Raw genomic sequence first — 21,907 nt, forward strand, 5'->3', positions numbered from 1 at the left:
TATAAAATAGAAAAAGAAGATGATGAAAAAATACAGCAGTTTTTGAACTCAAAAGGATTGCAGAAAATTCCCACAGGTAAAAAGACCCTACTCAATGATATGATATTGAGGCAAGAAGTGGAGATGGCAATAGGTCAAATGGAAATTGGTAAGGCCCCAGGACCAGATGGTCTTACAGGCAAATATTACAAAACATTGAAGGATGTCTACAATAAAATATTGAAGGGGGCGAGCACCTGAGACCTGGAAGGATGCTTTTATTACCCTGATTCCTAGACCGGATTAGGATAGAGCTCAAGTGAAGAATTATCGACCAATCTCATTATTGAATGTGGATTACAAAATCTTTGCTAATATTTTGGCGAGAAGGCTGAAGATGGTTTTGAGTGAATATATAAATAAAGACCAGGCAGGGTTTCTGCCTGGGAGGCATATGAAAGATAATGTTAGAAATGTTATTGATATATTGGAAATGTTAGAAGTTAAAAAGGATTGTAAAGCTATTCTAATGTTTATTGACACGGAGAAGGCCTTCGATAATGTCTCTTGGAGTTTTATGAAAAGATCTTTAAATAATATAGAGGTTGACCTTTTTTTTTTTAATGGTATCAATGCGATCCATTCAAACAAAAAGCTAAAATTATTGTTAGCAATGTGGTTTCAGAAGAACTTAGAATTGAAAAAGGAACCAGGCAAGGATGTCCTCTCTCCCCTCTACTATTTATTTCTGTCCTGGAGGTATTACTGAATATGTTAAGAAGAAATGAGGAAGTAAAAGGTATTGCTGTAGGGTCGAAACAATATAAATGAAAGGCCTTTGCCGATGATTTGGTGCTGACATTGCAGGAACCAGAATCCGGTGCTAGTAAAGCACTGGATTTGATACAAGAATTTGGACAAATTGCAGGTTTAAAATTGAATTAGAGTAAAACCAAAGTTTTGTGTAAAAATCTTTCAATGGAGGAGATTAAGAGATTAGAGGAAACCACTTGTTTGAATTTTGTTAAAAAGGTGAAGTATCTGGGTGTGAATTTGACGGTTAAAAATTTGAATTTATATAAAGATGATTATGATAAGCTGTGGAATGAAATTAAGAGAGATTTAGATATTTGGTGAAATTTGAAGTTATCTTTGTTAGGCCGAATTTCTGCTGTAAAGATGAATGTATTGCCAAAAATGTTGTTTTTATTCCAACTGATCTCAATTATTGATAATATGAAATGCTTCAAAGAATGGCAAAAAGTATTGTCCAAGTTTATCTGGCAGGGGAAGAAACCCAGAATCAAGTCTAAATTAATGATGGATGTGAAAGAAAGAGGTGTCTTTGCTCTTCCAGATTTATTTTGAAGCGGTGGTATTCTGTTGGTTGAAGGAATGGTTTTTGTTGGAGAATACTGATCTTCTAGACATGGAAGGTTTTGCTAATGTATTTGGATGGCATGCTTATTTATGGTATGACAAGATAAAGGCTCACAGAGGATTTAAAAATCATATAATTAGAAAATCATTGTTTAATGTTTGGATTAGGTATAAAGATTTAGTAGAAAGAAAAACACCCAGGTGGATTTCACCACTAGAGGCTAAGGCCCATAAAAGGTTAAATATGGAAACCAAGTGGTTGAAATATAGTGATTTGCTGTTGGAAGATGATAATAAATTCAAATTGAAATCTTATGACAAACTTAAAGATAAATTGAATGATTGGTTACAATATCATAAGATTAATGAAATGTTTAAGGTAGATAATAGAAATGCAGGTTTTCAAACAGAAATCCAGATTGGAAGTGGAATTGTTGGAAACAAAGAGTAAAAATCTTTCTGAGATGTATAATTTGTTATTGGAGTAGCATACGAAAGATGAACAAGTGAAATCAGTTAAGAGCTAGAGATGTGGGGCATATCATGCTTAAAGACTAGGAGAGATTGTGGGGAAAAGGTTATAAGTTTAGGGCATGTACAGCTTTGAGAGAAAGAAAATATGATGAAAATGATGTACAGATGGTAGTTAACACCTGTTAAACTTGTGAAAATGTACCGTACTTCTGATAATAAATGCTGGAAATGTAAAGAAAAAGAAGGAACCTTTTACCACGTGGTGGACCTGCCCCAAAGTAAAAGACTTCTGGGAACAGATTTATAATGAGATGAAAAAAGTGTTGAAATAAAGAAACCAGAAACCTTTTTACTGGGAATAATAGGGGAAGAAATTCCCAAGAAATTCCCAAATTACTTTATTTCTGTATGCCACAGCTGCTATGTTATTATTAGCCAAGAACTCAAGATATTAGAATCATAGAGTTAGAAGAGACCACAAGGACCATCTAGTCCAACCCCCTGCCAAGCAGGAAACACCATCAAAGCATTCCCGACAGATGGCTGTCAAGCCTCCGCTTAAAGACCTCCAAAGAAGGAGACTCCACCACACTCCTTGGCAGCAAATTCCACTGTCGAACAGCTCTTACTGTCAGGAAGTTCTTCCTAATGTTTAGGTGGAATCTTCTTTCTTGTAGTTTTTTTTTAAATAAAATTTATTGGTATTTCCACATAAAACAACAAATAAAAAACATACATTCTACATATAAAAACAAACACAACACAAAATACAAATAACAATCAAATAAAAACTAATACATACCTCTCACCCTACAAAAACACAGGAACACACCAATCTACTTATTATAATCTTATTTCAAATCTTATTTAAGGGACTTCTTCCGTTCTCTCTTCTGCGTTCAATTCTAATTTACTTTAGTAACTTTGTAACTATTTTAACCCCCTTCATGGATCACTGCCTTGTCGTGGCGAAGGGGCTTGAATTACTCAGGCAAGCTATGGACAGGTCAAGATGGACAGGTCATAGCGGAGAGTTTGGACCAAACGTGATCCACCTGGAGAAGGAACTGGCAAGCCGCTCCAGTATCCCTGCCAAGAAAACTCCATGGACAAAGACAACAGGCATATAAAAGATATGACGCTGGAAGATGAGCCCCTCAGGTCGGAAGGTGTCCAACTTGCTACTGGGGAAGAGCGGAGGACAAGTACAAGTAGACCCAGAGCTGATGAAGCGGCTGGGCCAAAGCCGAAAGGACGCTCAGTTGCGGATATGCCTGGAAGCGAAAGGAAAGTCCAATGCTGTAAAGAAAAGTATTGCATAGGAACCTGGAATGTAAGAACCATGAACCTTGGTAAGCTGGATGTGGTAAAAAATGAGATGGCAAGAATAAACATTGACATCCTAGGCATCAGTGAACTAAAATGGACAGGAATGGGCGAATTCAGTTCGGATGACTATCATATCTACTACTGTGGGCAGGAATCCCGTAAAAGAAATGGAGTGGCCCTCATAGTCAACAAAAGAGTGGCGAAAGCTGTACTGGGATGCAACTTCAAAAATGATAGAATGATCTCGATACGAATCCAAGGCAGTCCTTTTAACATCACAGTAATCCAAGTTTATGCACCAACTACCAGTGCTGAAGAAACCGAAATTGATCAATTCTATGAAGACTTACAACACCTTATAGAAATGACACCAAAGAAGGATGTTCTTCTCATTATAGGGGATTGGAATGCTAAAGTAGGAAGTCAAGAGATAAAAGGAACAACTGGCAAGTTTGGCCTTGGAGATCAAAATGAAGCAGGGCAAAGGCTAATAGAATTCTGTCAAGAGAACAAGCTGGTCATCACAAACACTCTTTTCCAACAACACAAGAGACGACTCTACACATGGACATCACCAGATGGGCAACATCGAAATCAGATTGATTATATTCTCTGCAGCCAAAGATGGAGAAGCTCTATACACTCAGCAAAAACAAGACCTGGAGCTGACTGTGGCTCAGATCATCAGCTTCTTATAGCAAAATTCCAGCTTAAACTGAAGAAAGTAGGAAAAACCACTGGGCCAGTAAGATTCAATCTAAATCAAATTCCTTATGAATACACAGTTGAAGTGAAGAACAGGTTCAAGGATTTAGATTTGGTGGATAGAGTACCTGAAGAACTGTGGATGGAGGCTCGTAACATTATACAGGAGACAGCAACGAAAACCATCCCAATGAAAAAGAAATGCAAGAAAGCAAAGTGGCTGACCAATGAGGCCTTACAAATAGCGGGGGAGAGAAGACAAGCAAAATGCGAAGGAGATCGTGAAAGATACAGGAAATTGAATGCAGATTTCCAAAGAATAGCAAGGAGAGACAAGAGGGCCTTTCTAAACGAGCAATGCAAAGAAATAGAGGAAAATAACAGAATGGGAAAAACCAGAGATTTATTCAAGAAAATTGGAGATACGAAAGGAACATTTCGTACAAAGATTACCACAATTAAGGACAAAAGTGGAAAGGACCTAACAGAAGCAGAAGACATCAAGAAGAGGTGGCAAGAATACACAGAGGAATTATACCAGAAAGATATGGAGGTCTCATACACCCCAGGAAATGTGGTTGCTGACCTTGAGCCAGACATCCTGGAGAGTGAAGTCAAATGGGCCTTAGAAAGCCTTGCTAACAACAAGGCCAGTGGAAGTGATGATATTCCAGCTGAACTATTTAAAATTTTAAAAGAGGATGCTGTTAAGGTGCTGCACTCAATATGCCAGCAAGTTTGGAAAACTCAGCAGTGGCCAGAGGATTGGAGAAGATCAGTCTACATCCCAATCCCAAAGAAGGGCAGTGCCAAAGAATGCTCCAACTACCGCACAATTGCACTCATTTCACACGCTAGCAAGGTTATGCTTAAAATTCTACAAGGCAGGCTTAAGCAGTATGTGGACCGAGAACTCCCAGAAGTGCAAGCTGGATTTCGAAGGGGCAGAGGAACCAGAGACCAAATTGCAAACATGTGCTGGATTATGGAGAAAGCCAGAGAGTTCCAGAAAAACATCTACTTCTGCTTCATTTATTATGCAAAAGCATTTGACTGTGTCGACCACAGCAAACTATGGCAAGTTCTTAAAGAAATGGGAGTGCCGGATCACCTCATTTGCCTCCTGAGAAATCTCTATGTGGGACAAGAAGCTACAGTTAGAACTGGATATGGAACAACTGATTGGTTCAAAATTGGGAAAGGAGTACGACAAGGCTGTATATTGTCTCCCTGCTTATTTAACTTATATGCAGAATACATCATGCGAAAGGCTGGACTGGATGAATCCCCAACCGGAATTAAGATTGCCGGAAAAAATATCAACAACCTCAGATATGCTGATGATACTACCTTGATGGCAGAAAGTGAGGAAGAATTGAAGAACCTTTTAATGAGGGTGAAAGAGGAGAGCGCAAAATATGGTCTGAAGCTCAACATCAAAAAAACTAAGATCATGGCCACTGGTCCCATCACCTCCTGGCAAATAGAAGGGGAAGAAATGGAGGCAGTGAGAGATTTCACTTTCTTGGGTTCCATGATCACTGCAGATGGTGACAGCAGTCACGAAATCAGAAGACGCCTGCTTCTTGGGAGAAAAGCAATGACAAACCTAGACAGCATCTTAAAAAGCAAAGACATCACCTTGCCGACAAAAGTCCGTATAGTTAAAGCTATGGTTTTCCCAGTAGTAATGTACGGAAGTGAGAGCTGGACCATAAAGAAGGCTGATCGCCGTAGAATTGATGCTTTTGAATTATGGTGCTGGAGGAGACTCTTGAGAGTCCCGTGGACTGCAAGAAGATCAAACCTATCCATTCTCAAAGAAATCAGCCCTGAGTACTCACTAGAAGGACAGATCCTGAAGTTGAGGCTCCAGTACTTTGGCCACCTCATGAGAAGAGAAGAATCCCTAGAAAAGACCCTGATGTTGGGAAAGATGGAGGGCACAAGGAGAAGGGGACGACAGAGGATGAGATGGTTGGACAGTGTTCTTGAAGCTACTAACATGAGTTTGGCCAAACTGCGAGAGGCAGTGAAGGATAGGCGTGCCTGGCGTACTCTGGTCCATGGGGTCACGAAGAGTCGGACACGACTGAACGACTGAACAAACTATTTTAACAATCATTCACCATTATTCTTAATCTTCAAATAACATCTTGTAGTTTGAATCCATTGCCCCGTGTCCGCTTCTCTGGAGCAGCAGAAAACCACCTTTCTCCCTCCTCTATATGACATCCTTTTATATATTTGAACATGGCTATCATATCACCCCCTAACCTTCTCTTCTCCAGGCTAAACATACCCAGCTCCCTAAGCCGTTCCTCATAAGGCATTGTTTCCAGGCATTTGACCATTTTGGTTGCCCTCCTCTGGACACGTTCCAGCTTGTCAGTATCCTTCTTGAACTGTGGTGCCCAGAACTGGACACAGTATTCCAGGTGAGGTCTGACCAGAGCTGAATACAGTGGTACCATTACTTCACTTGATCTAGATGAATTGCATTGGCTTTTTTAGCTGCTGCATCACACTGTTGACTCATGTCAAGTTTATGGTCTACCAAGACTCCTAGATCCTTTTCACATGTACTGCTCTCAAGCCAGGTGTCACCCATCCTGTATTTGAGCCTTTCAATTTTTTTTGCCCAAGTGTAGTACTCTACATTTCTCTCTGTTAAAATTCATCTTGTTTGCTTTGGCCCAGTTCTCTAATCTGTTACAGTCATTTTGAAGTGTGATGCTGTCCTCTGGGGTATTAGCCACCCCTTCCAATTTGGTGTCATCTGCAAACTTGATCAGGATGCCCTCAAGCCCATCATCCAAGTCATTGATAAAGATGTTGAATAAGACTGGGCCCAAGACAGAACCCTGTGGCACCCCACTAGTCACATCTCTCCAGGATGAAGAGGAACCGTTCATGAGTACCCTTTGGGTTCGGTCAGTCAGCCAGTTACAAATCCACTGAATGGTAGCATTGTCTAGCCCGCATTTTACCAGCTTCTTTACAAGAATATCATGGGGCACCTTTTATTTCTACTATATAGTATTCCTACTATAGATGAATGGCAAATGAAGATGATGGACTTTATGGAACTTGCTGAACTGACTGGAAGACTCCACGATCGGGATGAAGTGACGGTGGAAGAAGATTGGAAGAAATTTAAATTATATTTCAATAAGTATTGTTGTATTTAATATGCCTTAGGGAAGATGTTATAGGCTTTTGGTGTAGATCTAGATTTTAGGTTAAGTTTTTTCTTTAAAATATTTAGGATTAGTTTTAAGCTAAGCTTGTAATGCTTTTTTATTTAGAAACTGTCAAAGATGATTAGAAATGGAATTCAGATAGGGGGGGGACCGGGGGAAGTCACCCATGGTGTTAAGAAAAAGGTATGGTTGGATAAGAGATATTTGTGTTTTGTATGTTGCTTTGTATGTTTTTTTTCCTTATAAAATGAATAAAAAGATTTAAAAAACAAAAAAACAAAATGACACACATAGCATAGAATCATACACTCCAACATTTCTCTGATAAAAATAGGAATGTCCTATTATTATTATTATTATTATTATTATTATTATTATTATTATTATCAGAAACTACAATTAATCCAGAATGCGGTAGCTAGACTGGTGACTGGGAGTGGCCGCTGAGACCACATAACACTGGTCTTGAAAGACCTACATTTGCTCCGAGTACATTTCTGAGCACAATTCAAAGTGTTGGTGCTGACCTAAACGGCCTCAGTCCAGTATACCTGAAGGAGCGTCTCCACCCCCATCATTCTGCCCGGACACTGAGGTCCAGCGCCAAGGGCCTTCTGGCAGTTCCCTCACTGCGAGAAGCTGCGTGGTGCCTGCCCTGTGGAACACCCTCCCATCAGATGTCAAAGAGAAAAAACAACTACTGGACTTTTAGAAGACATCTGAAGGCAGACTTGTTTAGGGAAGCTTTTAATGTTTAATAGATTATTGTATTTTAACATTCTGTTGGAAGCCACCCAGAGTGGCTGGGGAAAACTATCCAGATGGGTGGGGTATAAATAAATTATTATTATTATTATTATTATTATTATTATTATTATTATTATTACCCACCCATCTGATTCGGTTTCCCTAAGACATATTCACAAACTGGCAATAATCTACCAAAAACAACAATATAGAACAATATAGAACTACAGTATTTTCACAAGCAGTGTTGCAAAATAAACAAAGCAGGAGGGAAATGAACACAGTAATCATACATTTTAAAAGTCTGACAGGAGGTCAGAGGAAGAGGTCACGGGGGCACTTTTATCAACTCTCTGTGGTAGCTTACAGCTCACTCCTATGCATGGTTACTCAGCAGTAAGTCCCACTGGGTTCAGGTGGATTATTTATATTAAATATGTCCAGGGCTGCAGCCAGCACTCCTGGTGCAGCAAAAGTGAGCTGCAAATAAACCAGCCTTCACCAACCTGGCCCTTTCCAGATGTTTTGGAACACAACTCTCATCAGTGCATGCTTGCTAGAGCTGATGGGAGTTGTGGGTGAAAACATCTGGAGGGCACCAGGTTGGTGAAGGCTGCTCTAAACACTTTCATGTGAGTAGACCCTCTGTAGACACCTAAGGATTGCACTGTAATGCCCATTAAAAGCAGTGGGATTTAAGTCAATTGCAATCACTTGCTCAATTGCTTTCAATAGGACTTATCTTGGGGGGAAACATGCTTAAGATTACGGTGTAGGGACTTTCCCCCTATAGTTCCTGCCTTGATCATGGCTTACTTTGGCTGGATCACACACCCTTCCACATTGCACAGGCAGAAACAACTGCACATCTGTAGAGACAGCATTTTTAATACCACAAATGCATACCTGAACTCCCCCCACTGGGCAGCACACACAATTGCACATCACAGAAGGCTCTACTGTGCCTAATACAGTCATCTGTTCTGCAAACAGTTTTAAAGCCTAGCCAGTGTCTGTGCTTTGAGTTAAAGACATACCAGAAACCATGAGCCCAGCCCCACAATATGTCATTCACAGTTCAAAATACGATTTTGGCAGGTGCAGTGTGTGAAACAGAAGAATGTACTGTGCATGGTACCCTGTTGCAGTGGTTTTCAACCAGTGTGCCATAGCACCCTTGGGTGCCTTGAATGATGGTCAGGGGTGCAACACTGGTCTCTGTCCCTCTTTCCTCCCCTCTGATGCCCTCTCTTGTCTCTGCCTCCCAAAGGCTTGCACAGCTGTTTGTTGCGGCAGCCCTGGCTACAAGCTCCCCAGGCAAAGGGTGCCTCTGGGGCTGGCCAGGGGGTGCTTCCCAGGCCCCTGTCGGGCAGTGTAAGGAGGCACCTCTGTTTTGGGCAGGGGGGCAGCTCAGGAAAGGGGAGAGGAGGCTGAGGTAACACTCCGCAAGGGAGGGTGTTTGAAAAAGAGTGAGGGGCTGCCGGCTTTGCAGGCAAGGGGTGGCAAAACTGGGCTCCTGAGCCCCACAGGGGTGCTGCAGAAAGACTGTAGTTGGTCAAGGGAGCCGTGGACCCAAGAAGGCTGAGAATCTCAGCCCTAATGTATAGGCATGCATGTTCACTGGAGATCGGGTACATTATCCCCTCCTCCATACAAGCCCTGGAAAGGGAACTGAAGCCTGAAGATGAAGGACAACTGCAGACCCTCCAAGTGTCCCTGATTTAGCAAAGCCACCCCGATTTCTGATTTGATCCCAGAATCAGAGGGGTAGCAAGCCCAGAGGGTACCGGCCGGGGGGCGACAATTTTTTTGTCACGCCCCGGGATCCAGGGCGGCGTCTTACAGCACCCGGTACAGAGTGCACATGTGTGGAATTCTGCGCATGCGCACTCCGTACGGTGCGGCTCCGCCCAGCCGAGCGCTGAAAAAAGCTCTTAAAAAGAAAAAGGAAAAAAGAAAGGAAAGCAGCTGCCGGCCAAGTGAGCAAGCGGCTGCTTTCCTTTCCTTTTTTTTAAGGGCTTTTTTCAGCGCTGGCCCAGGCGGAGCCGCAGAAGCGAGGGGTGGGCCAGCGAGGAGGGCCCGCCCCCCCCCGCCCCTGCTCAGAATGTCCCGCTTTTCCTTGGGACTTCCCTATTTTCATCAGATAAATGTTGGAGGGTTTGGAGTTATCCAACTCCCGAGCCGTCTGAAGGCAGTACTATTTAGGGAATTTCTTAATGTTTTTTAAAATGTTTTATATATGTTGGAAGCTGCCCAGAGTGACTAGGGCAACACAGTAAGATGTGTGGGGTATAAATAGTAAAATTATCATTATTGAATTGGATGTCCCTATTTTCATCGGAGAAATGTTGCATGCAGCTGTTGCGTCTCATGCAAGCAATTTTCCATCTCCCATTTTAGGTTACAAACCTTCCACATTTGGCAAGGAAATACAGTATGTTCAGCTCTCAAGCCCAGCCTCAGGCAGCAAATTTGGAGCACAGTTACTCCAAAGTTTCAGTCAGGGCTGGCCCTACCATTGGGCAGAGTGAGGCAGCAACCTCAGGCAGCAGGTGCTTTGGAGCAAGGACTGGTAGTTGTGGTGTTGAAGGCTGGAGCTCCATCTGCCATTGCTTGCCCTTCTCTACACTGCTGCTCTTGGGACCAGGGCCGGCGCGTCCATTTAGGCGAACTAGGCAGTTGCCTAGGGCGCCAAAATGGAGGGGGCACTGGCCAGCCTGCCCCTCGCCCCCGCCCGGTGCCACTCCGCCAGCGACAGAGTGGCGGGGGAGAGGGAGCAGCCCAAAATTGGGTTTCTCCGCCCCCTCCGCCAGCGGCAGAGTGACGGGGAGGGGGGAGCAGCCTGAAATCGGGCTTCTCCGCAAGGCCGGTGCTAGGGATTGGCTGGGGGGGGGGCGCCAGAAGGTGATCTCGCCTAGGGCGCAAAAAACCCTAGCACCGGCCCTGCTTGGGACAATGCTTTCCTGTAGCCAGCATTGCAGTAATTCACAACAGCCTGTCTGTCATCTTCTGCGTGTGCAATGACTGGGCTTCTCGAGATGGCAACACGCATGGATGCACTAAGAGTGCTTTAGGGGTGGGCATATTGGACCACCTACATATCACTCCGCCCAATTTATTGTTCCATGATCTTTCCCAAATGATACCATCTTATTGCCCTCTGGAGGGGCACAAGGAAAGAAAGACAAAGTACGGTATAAACCAGAACTTTTGTGGTATGAAAAGCCACAGGATTTCCGCAGGATGTTCCAGCACTTGCCCTGGTTGGAAGAGAAGCAGGATGCCTGCCCCATAGAAACACTGAAAGTGGCCTCATGTATAACCTCCCAGATATTACCACAAGCACATAACATCGTGAATGCACAATAAAAAGGTTGTCCGGGGTGGCTGTGAATGTGTGTGTGAGAGACACGTCCCTTACCCAAGGCAGCAAAACGTTAGGCTGTGTCTACCACAAATTGCTGTTTATTTTTTAACTGCAGAATGTGCCAGGGAATTGAGGAGAAGCTGTTTGGATTTTCATCTTTTGATGTTGAAATGTCCAGGGACAATCCTGGCAGATCTAGTACTGGAAGATGTGTCTTCTCCTGGCCCCCTGCGTTTTGCTTTTTGAGGCAATCTTGGGGAAAGCGAGGACACCGGCGGCTTGTTCGGATACACTTCACTGTTAAGTTTGATGGGCTACAATAGAGTGCAGATTCCATTGTCCCCTGTTACGGGCAGCCACAGAAGCCCAGGGCGGAAATCAGGAGCAAAAGAGATATAATGGAAAGGAATAGGGTTTTTTTTTTTAATGAAGCTCAAATGAGGAGCTTCGGAGAGATGCCGCTCTTCCCCTCTTTCTGCCAAACCAAGGCACAGTTTCTCCTCCATTGCTTGCTAGCGAGACATCGCATCACCGTCTGCAGCTGCATGTGCAGAATCTCTTCCGCGCACTTCACCATATTTGGGACGCTGAAGCAGAAAGCATTTCTCTGTTTCCATCGCTCTGCTGTCACAACGATTACACAACGCTCTCCTCTCTACAAAGTTCCTAGGGGTGGCTGTGGAGTTGCTCACATGCCACTAGGGGGCAGTGCCACACTTGGAAGACAATTAGCTGTGGGTTTTATTTGGGGGCGGTGTGATCACCGTGTGGGCTTGGGATCGAGGGAGTGTGCATGGCTGCTTGCGGTGTATGCGCGCATCTGGGGACTGATAGCTTCATCACTTTATGACTAGAAGAAGCAGAGGAGAAGGTACCCTCTTAAAAAATAATGAAGGAACCTGGAGAAAGCTGCCAGGGATGAATTTGCAGAAGAGGGAGCGCAGGAGAGAGAATAAGGAGGGGAAGGAAGAGAGGAGATCAGAGGAGCTTTTGATGTGATGATCCCCACAGGGCAGCCAGAGTCTGCATACGATGCTGAGGGTGAACTGCTGTCTGCTGCTTAGATGGAGACAAAAGATTGTGCAGCCACGCCTGCCCTCTATTCTGCTCCCCCGTCCCATCAGACAACCTCCTTCAACGTTTCCTGCTGAAGGCCCCCTCCCTCCTTTGGGTTTCTCAGCCTCAGCTGCTCAGAACCTGTTGCTGCCAGAGAGAGAGAGCCTGTGGGAAGTTCTTGTAACCCTGTTATCCAGGCTGTAACCTCCAAGAAAGCAGGCATTGCCATGGCAACCCAGCAAAGCAACGTTAGTGTCAGGTAACTTAACAGGCGAGGATGGAAGGAAGGCTCAGGCACACCCAGCAGGAGACACACGCAGTCAGCCGAGAGTGGCAGGCATATGCTCACACCCTACCTATGGGGCAACCATGTGTTGTTTACACAGCTGTGTAAGTATGTGCAACAGGAGGTGCAAAACCAGTGGTGGCCCACCTGACACACAGATAGGGAACCAAGGAATGCCTGTGAGTTTTTTCAGTCAAAGTGCCAAGGTGCGGGGGGGGGGGCCCTCAGGCACACAAATGCCCACACACAGCCACACAGCGTGAACGTCTATGGCAAGACTGGCATCTGTGCCAGTGCCACATTCACATGCACCACAAAGTGCACACACACCACTGAAGGCATCACATGCCACTGCGCACATACCAGGCTTCGTCCCGTCTCAGGCAGCGCGAGGGTCTCACGGACAAAAAAGCAATTTACAAGCAGATAGGCATAAGCAAACATGCTCAGCTGCACAAACCTGCCACGTCACAAACCCAAGGGAGGGTGCACTGAGGCACCAAGCCGTGAACATTTTCCGGATCTCAAAATGAACACACATAATGTGGTGCATCTGTATATAGATATATTGCACACACAAACACACACACCCCCACTGGAGACAGAAATGCAAGTCTGCAAACTGGCACAACCAGCAAGTATATTGTAAGCAGATGGCTGCATTTTGTGACTAAGCAGGGGGACCTCTTCATTAGGCATGTTATGACTCCATTGGAAAACATAAACCCTGGGATACAAAGGTGGCAAAGGCACACCATGGCACGGGGGATCCCTTCCAAACCTGGGCTCCCTTACTATCCACCCTCCTGCAACTTTATGCATGCACACACATACAGAGGCACCTCCTTGACCACCTTCTGCTGGGGCCACAGAGGAGACAGCGTGCAAACCCTTCTGTGAGGGATGATGAGTGGCACGTCCCATTCATGAATCTGGGAGACAATGGACAGGAAATCTCCCAAAGCTGCTCAAGTTCATACAAAGAAGCTGTATCTAACCAACTGGAATTCTAAAGCCTTTTCTCTCTCCTTTGAAACAGCTGACCCTCTTGCACCCTCTTTCGAAAGCGGTTTGACATATCACAAGGAGGGGTTGCAGGCACTGCTGCTGCTGCTCTTGGAGGAAAACAAAACAAAGATCACGTGGTAGGCCCCCCCCCCCCCGAACATCGATGGTGCTAAGTAAACAAGCAGGGACCTTGGCCTTTGACTTCATATGGTTTGAAGTCGGGCTGTACATGTTTCTTGGCTTGTATTATCTTTTTGTAAAATACTTTGTGGGTTGATTTTCTTTCTTTTCTTACAATCAAGCAACATATAAATTTTATGTAATAAATAATAAATAAAATGTACATTTAATCGCCAAATATTACAAAATTTCAAGTTCTCTATATTGTAGGGGGTGGGTGGGGGTGGAATCTAGTACCAGAACACTGTATTGAGTGGATGTATTCACCACAATTATAGCAGACAACAACTAATATGCAGAAACAGAAAATAAGATTTTCTATTTATATGCCAGCTTTCTCCTAATGCATCCCCTGATTCTCTCATTCTCTCTCTCTCTCTCTCTCTCTCTCTCTCTCTCTCTCTTTCTCACATGCCTTTTCACATCTATATGATTGGGAGAGATCATCAGGGGGTTTGGGCTGGGTGTTCATGAGTATGCGGATGATAGCCAGAAATCGGAACCAGTGAAGGCAGTGAAGATCCTGTCTGGAGGCGGTTGGAGGATGGAGAGTGGCTAACAGATTGAGGTAGAATCCTGACAAGACAGAAGTACTGTTTTTGGGGGACAGGGGCCGGCGTGTGTGGGGGACTCCCTGGTCCTGAATGGGGTAACTGTGCCCCTGAAGGACCAGGTGTGCAGCCTGGGAGTCATTTTGGACTCACAGCTGTCCATGGAGGCGCAGGTTAATTCTGTGTCCAGGACAGCTGTCTACCAGCTTCATCTGGTACGCAGGCTGAGACCCTACCTGCCCACGGACTGTCTTGCCAGAGTGGTGCATGCTGTGGTTATCTCCTGCTTGGACAGGATCAATAGGAGTATTAATGCCATGGCTTCTTCCAACTCCTGCTCAGCCTATATGTCTATGTGTAGAAAACCCTTCCTAATGCAGCAGGAAACACCAGATGCCTATAGTGACCTTTGTTCCAAGAGAGCCAAACCCAAGGGGGATGCTGAGACCCCTTGGATCTCTTACTGCTCCAAAATTGAGGTGCTTATTTTCCTTTCTAGCCTTCTTAGCCAAGCTAGCCAAATCTTTAGTTTCAAATCCTGCCTTTTGTCATAAGTTCACCAGATAACCTTAAAGAAACCACCTTCTCTAAGATGGGACAGTCAGAAGTTTTGAAGAGACTTAATAGTGGGATTCTGGTTAGTTTTACTTCTTGTGGTGCACTCATACATTTCCTTTGTCCTTTTGGTTTAAACAGGTGTTGCAAGCTTTTCAAACAATGCCAGAAACCTCCCAGACCTGTTCAACAGAAGCAGAAGTGGGGGAAATGCACACACTATGAATAGTGATCCCTCTTTCTTTTCTTTTCTTTTCTGATAACAAAATAAAACTTCATGAGACAAACACATAAAAACTAAACCAAACCAAGGCTGACATGAAGAAATGATAAAGCTGCTTATTTGGATATTTGCAATAAGATGCAGACATATAAGTGGAGAGTACAGTCATAAGAAATGAGAGAGCAAGAAGTGTGGCGCATATTAATTTTAAAATATTCAGAAATATAGACCTATAGCTGAAACTATCAGAGGCATAAGGCATACCAATAATAAAAGGCTCTATATTACATCAAGAAACTTTTTCAAGCAATTAGGTGTCCTTATCCCAAATTTATTGAGAGGCTTGTAAAGGTAAAGGGACCCCTGACAGTTAAGTCCAGTCATGAACGACTCTGGGGTTGCAGCGCTAATATCGCTCTATGGGCCGAGGGAGCTGGCGTTTGTCCGCAGACAGTTTTTCTGGGTCATGTGGCCAGCATGATTAAGCCGCTTCTGGCAAACCAGAGCAGCGCATGGAAACGCCGTTTACCTTCCCACCAGAGTGGTACCTGTTTATCTACTTGCACTTTGATGTGCTTTCGAACTGCTAAGTTGGCAGGAGCAGGGACCGAGCAATGGGAGCTCACCCCATTGCGGGGATTCGAACCGCTGACCTTCCAATTGGCAAGCCCTAGGCTCTGTGGTTTAGACCACAGTGCCACCCATGTCAAGAAGAGACAAATGTAATTTTTCTTTTTTAATGTATTCATTTAAATCCCACCAAACTGAGACAAAATATTTTTCCTTTCAAAAAATGGTTGTACCATGTAAGTTTTTAATGTCCTGCAATTTTCCATATATTACTCCACCACAATGAGGTGTTGATTTCAGAATATGTTTTCCATATTTTGGCAGTTGGTGGACATGCAGCAATAAGAAAGTAGTTTAACAAATCTTTCAATTTTATATTTTTATTCTCTTCTTTAAAAAGATAATAGTGATCTCTCAAACTGCCTTCAGCTCTCTGGAAAAACAATAACAGGCTGTTGTTTATTTCTGGCCTTAACCTCATTCTGTTCCTTGTTCAGAGTGGGGATTATAATATTGACCTATCTTACAGAATAGTTGTAAGGATAATGTCTGTGAAATATTTTTCATTTTCTAAGTGCAATGAGTGCCTATTGCTACAACCAGAACTACTTTCTACGACTATATTCTGTTCAAATTCCCATCTGAGTCCTAGATCCTAAAAGAGAAATTGAATAATTTGTTTGTTAGACAAAGTCAAATCCACACCATACATTTAAAGCCCATTTATACCACTTTAACAGTCATGGCTCTCCCCAAAAGCATCCTGGGAACAGTAGTTTACCCTGCACAGAGCTATAATTCCCAGCACCCTTAAGCCACTACCTTAAGCCCAGGATTATTGGGAGCAGGGAAGCCAAGTGCTTTACATACAGGTATATGATGGGAGTGTGCCTTGAAGACCACGCTTTCCCTCAAATATGAAGCCCAAGATGACTTACAACAGGCATGAAAATGTGTGTGTGTGTGTGTGTGTGTGTGTGTGTGGAAAACAAAAAAAGAAACATAAATAAACCCACTATAAAATCAATAAAATTCCATGAGCTACAGAGTAGACAAGAGAGTAGCAGATCAGTTAAATACAATAGTAAAAACTCTTCAACCAAATGCCTGGTGAAATAAAACAATCTTTACTTGTTTCAATCCACATTGGAGGCCATGGTATTTCCCCAAGGAAGAAGTTTCAGAATTGGGGAGCCACCACAGAAAATGCCCTCATGGGACAGGGGTGAACAGGATAGGGACAGACACCCAATTAGGTACCTGGGTCCCAAGTCATTCAAGGCTTTATAGGCTAATAGCAATATCTTAAATAATGCAAGTTAATTCATAGGCAGCCAGTGAATAGATTTTGGAATTGGTGTTACATAAATCCCTACAGGTTGCTCCACTGGCCGCCCGGTAGCAGAATTCTGTACAGTTGAAGTTTCCAGACCATCTTCAAGGAAAGCCCTGCATAGACTGCTTTGCAGTAATCTATCCCAGATAGGTCACTGAGGCCAGACTAGCTCAGTCCAGGAACAGCCCTAGTTGGTGCACCAACCGGAAGTGAGCTAAGGCACTCCTTGCTACTTGGGCTTCCAATGGTAAGTTGGAATGAGGGATACCTCAAACCAGACACTTGCTCCTTTGGGTGCTGGCAGGTATGCTGCCCTCCCAGCCCTGGACAAATAGATCTCCTCAGTTCTCTCATCAGGATTCATCTTCAATTCATTTGCCCTCATCCAGACACTGACTTCCAGGCATTGATCCAAACACTGAACAGCCGCTCTGGATTAGAGTGGAAAAGCTGAGTTGGGTGTGATCCTCACTTTTCCTCAAAACTCCAGAATACAGTTCCCAGCAGTTTCATTTATCATCATCATCATCAGCTTGTGACCATGGATTTAATTTGCTTTGCCATTTAACCTAGTATCACATCCATAAGCCAGGGTTGGCCCTCCAGATTTTGCGCCTATCACCCCCGGCCATTGGCCATGCTGGCGATAATGAGACTTGGAGTCCAACAAGGTCTGGAGAGCCGCTCAAATTCCCCACCACTACCATAAGAGAACATTGATATCTAAAATGCATACTCGGCCCTTCAGGCATTCTCAGGATGGCTTATAAAATAATCATAGAATTGCAGTGTTGGAAGGGACCCCAAGGGTCATCTAGTCCAACACCCTGCAATGCAGAAATCTTTTGTTCAACATGGGGCTTGAACCCACGACCCTGAGAGTATGAGTCTCATGCTCTACTGACTGAGCTATCCCGGTATAAATTTTACAGATACTAAAAATAAAATTTACAGGTACTACAGAACAATAACAGAACAACAGCACAGCCAGGCCCAGCAGCAAGATCCACCATAGTGCGCATTTGCCAGGGCCAAGCACCTTGGCCTGGTCCAGCAGAATGGACACTGCCACTCCCCCCAAGAGTTGTCTGGCTCCAGCCCCCAGCTTCCCTGCATGTTCCAGCTTGCTCCTGGCCTTACCTGCTAACAGCACTTGAATGGGTGATGGGCTGAGGGGATGCTCAGTTCTCTGCTCCATTACAACAAGGCTGCTGGGCAAAGCTTTTCCCTTGCAAAGGGGAGGCTGAGGTTGGCAACTGCAGCAGTGGCAGCCCTAGGAGGGGGACGCTGTGGGGGGCACAGTGTGGGGCAGGGGTGACTGCTTGGTGCTGGAGGGGGCTTGCTAGCACACCCACACCCACACATAAAATTGGGGGCTAGGTGTGCTCACGGGATAATTCTGCATTATGTGAACATGTTTTTCCATTTGGTTTGGCCTGAATTCCAGCAGATGGACTGGTTCGCACATGTGTCTCCATTTCTCAACACTTGGTTCCTCTGCACTTGCTGACTGGCAGCAGTAAATGTGAGAATTGACTCAGCCCGAAAAGCACAGTAGCCTTGGAGGAGACAGGAAAGTTCTCCTCTGTGGATGTTAGATCTGTGGTGGCCAAGGCATGCGAGCATGTTGTGCTTGGGGTGCCTATGGGGAGCAGTGCCTGGTGCTCTGAGAGAGAGAAAGTAACTCATTCACTCCTAATTTTATAAATGGCTATAAACCCCTCAGCTGGTTGTCTTCCCACCCACCTCCAACCTAAAAATCCCTGACCTCTTAAGCCTTTTCCCCTAAGAAAGAGGCCTCATTGGGAATATTATCCGCACGCCATATGTGTGAGGTATGTTCCTGGTCCCAGAGAAGGAGCCTTGGGGTCTGGCTCCTCTCTTGCTGACTCTGCAGGACCACTTGCTCATGGCTGAAGTGTGAACGCATCTTCCTCATGGCGATTCATGCCCAACCTTTCTCTGCTTTGAGCCTGGACCAGATTGTCACAGTTGCAACACCAGTTAGGATACATTATCTGTGTGGGTTATTCTGCCCCGAAGAAGATCTAGCAGGAACAGGGATGGCTGAATCTGGAGGGCACCAAGGCTGCTGCTGTGGACAAGAGAATCAGGCTCATCGGAAATCCCTCCAAGGGGAAGAGAGGCAGAACATCCTCAGGCTCAGTGCAGTTGGCACCTCCAGGCAGGGCTAAGAGGGATTCCTACAGAAACCCTGTAGAATCACACCAGTCAGTGCACAATGTGACTGGGAAACACTTCAGTGAGGTCGAGAAGGAAACCATGATCCAGGGTGGAAGGCGAAGCAAAATTAATTTTCACCTAGAGTGACTAAATAGGTTGTGCTGGCTCTGAGTGTGAATGCGCTCACAGCCTACTGTCTAAAAACCAGAGAGTTTAACTTCCTTTCACCCCTCAGAAAGAAAGAGAGAAAAAGAAAGAGAGAACAAGCATTATCCCATGAAGGACAGAAGGTGCAAATAGGATTGTTCAAGAGAGTTGGAGACCATTCCGAGAATTATTGGGGATTTCCCAAGTTTAAGGAGGTCCATTCTTATTCTACCACCCAGGTGAACCCAGGTAAGTGATCTGCTGAGCATTTGGTGCATCAACTTGATATAAGGGGTTTCAAGGAAAGATCCCCAGACTGCATAACTCTGACTTTGGGGGAAGGGATGGGGGAGATATAAGGATGTTTCCGCTTGGATGAGATTAGTTTTGACATTTCCATACATGGAGCACAGGACTGAGCAGGTGATGCTTCATGAGAGCCTAATGGAAGCCCTGGCCAAAAGTCCACTTAGTCCTGCATCCTATTTTCCATAGTGGTCAGGCATAGAGGAGGCATGAGCCCCCTCCTGATTCTGCCTCCCAGCAACTGACCTTGCGTGGTGCACTGCCTCTGAACATGGAGGTTTTGTGGAGCGTTTTCTGTCATGGCCACTAGCCTTTGATAGATCTATCCTCCCTGAATTCATCTGATCTCCCTTCAAAGCTACCTGTGACAGTGAACCATCACGTTATCCTCCAGCAATGAATTCTGTAAATTAATAATGTGACAAGTGCTTTCTTTTGTCTGTCCTGAATCTACTGTCAATCAATTTCATTGGGTGATCCTGAGCAGTCACAGCATTATGGCGAGGGAGAGAATATATATTCAAAAGTCCCCCATCATCTTATCCTCTTTCAGAGCCGAGTTAGTTTAATCCATGCGCTTACAACATGCAGTTGTGCAGCACACTCACAAGTCTAAGCGCACACGCACACAACAGGGCACATGCTCAAGATCTCCTAACAAGGAATAGAAGGCATTACAACCGCCCTTATTTTTAGTATATGTGCTGCCGAAGCGAGCACTACAACCACCCTTATGTGCCAGAAGGGTTACAGAACAGGATTTTCCTATTCTCCATGCATGTTTAGTCCTGATATAACTCTACAAGCAGAATTGTGTGAGAACAGAGGGGTTAGGGAATTGGAGACCTCAGTTTGTTGCACATCCAAGCTTCACAATTGACAACTGAGAATTATTGGAACAGAATGTGCAATGCAGTTTAGACATAGGCACACACACGATATTGCAAATATTATTTGATCTAATGAATCAATCAGATGTTATTTATGCTACACAGATCCCATGGGCTATCAGCAGAAGCGCTAACAGCTTCTTAGGAGACAAGGTCAACTAGGTAGTCTGCCCTATTTTCAAAATAGTGCAACAGAAGTCAATGTAGAAATGGGACTCATAGGAGGTGGAAGGAAGAGGATCTCAAACCCTTGAAGGAAAGGGCAGGGAGTGTCAGGGAGGAAGCCGATCACTCACTCTGGCCACTGAGATCATGTCCCAGGTCTCCTGGAAGCATCTTTCCACAACCATGAGGATTACTGATTCTCAGAAGCCCACTAGACTTCCCATATACAACGCTGACTCCACCACCACAACTGAATTTGGTGGTCCTTATTCTGTAATAAACTGTAGTAGCTGAGGACTGTTATTTTGAATCCAATAGTTTGTAGTAAAAAACTATGCTTATGGGGTGTGGGTGTGTGTGTTTGTGTGTGTGTGGAGGGGGGGGGGAGAGAGAGAGAGAGAGAGAGAGAGAGAGAGAGAGACCCTGTGAGCAATGCAGCACACACACACTTGTAAAGTTCCTGCCAGGAAAGAACCCTGTGACTTGCATGCACATGCCACCTAAACACACATGTAGCTTGGTGAGAACAACGGCCTATTGATTCACACATGCGCTTGCTCAAAGACACATAGGTGGCCATATACCAACCAATAGCAAAAGCATACAAACAGGAGATACGTATGCATTAGTGCACATGAATGCATTTGCAGAGATCGCTGGATGCATTATCTTTCACAGAAACAAAAGATTCAATATAATGTGGATACATACACACACACACACACGTTTGAACCCACTTCTACTGTGTAAATTATATGTAATTACAAACACACCAATAAAGCTATATTGTAGTCCATTTCCGCCTGTGTGTGTGTGTTTGAGAGAGAAACGTTCAAATGTAGAATGAGCTTTTACAAAGCTCCCACTGCCCCTGCCAGGCATTTGAGAGCCTAAAAAACCCCTTTCTTCTGATTGTGTGCACGTGTGCTCTCTTATACGGTGCTGCCGGTGCCTTTTATTCACCGCTTTCCCTCAGCAGCACCCAAAGCGCCTCTGCTCTCTCTCCTTTACTGTGCAGCCCTCTTCTCACAGCCCTGTCCTCAATCCAGAGGGAACTTCTGCCCCGTCCCAAAGATGCTCCTAAACTTTCTGGGTGTCTAAAAAAATATAATCACTTGGGCAGTGGCCAGGTCAGAATCCTAGCTGACCCTTGTATCCCAACTTCTGGTCCCTGCGCTTCTGCACCCGTCTCCAGTCACAATCTTAGCTCCGTGCACGCCCTGCGCGCCACCTCCGGTCCATCCATTCATGCATCCTTCTCCCGCA

General features: G+C 44.6%; 1 protein-coding gene across 1 annotated transcript in view; it reads right to left on the reverse strand.

The window, feature by feature from the left end:
* LOC117060948 (caM kinase-like vesicle-associated protein) overlaps positions 1–21,907 on the reverse strand; it is a 54,801-nt gene that overhangs the window by 32,644 nt on the left and 250 nt on the right. The window lies entirely within an intron of this gene.

Source organism: Lacerta agilis, chromosome 16 (assembly GCF_009819535.1).
Source record: "Lacerta agilis isolate rLacAgi1 chromosome 16, rLacAgi1.pri, whole genome shotgun sequence".
In the NCBI taxonomy this organism is placed as follows: domain Eukaryota; kingdom Metazoa; phylum Chordata; class Lepidosauria; order Squamata; family Lacertidae; genus Lacerta; species Lacerta agilis.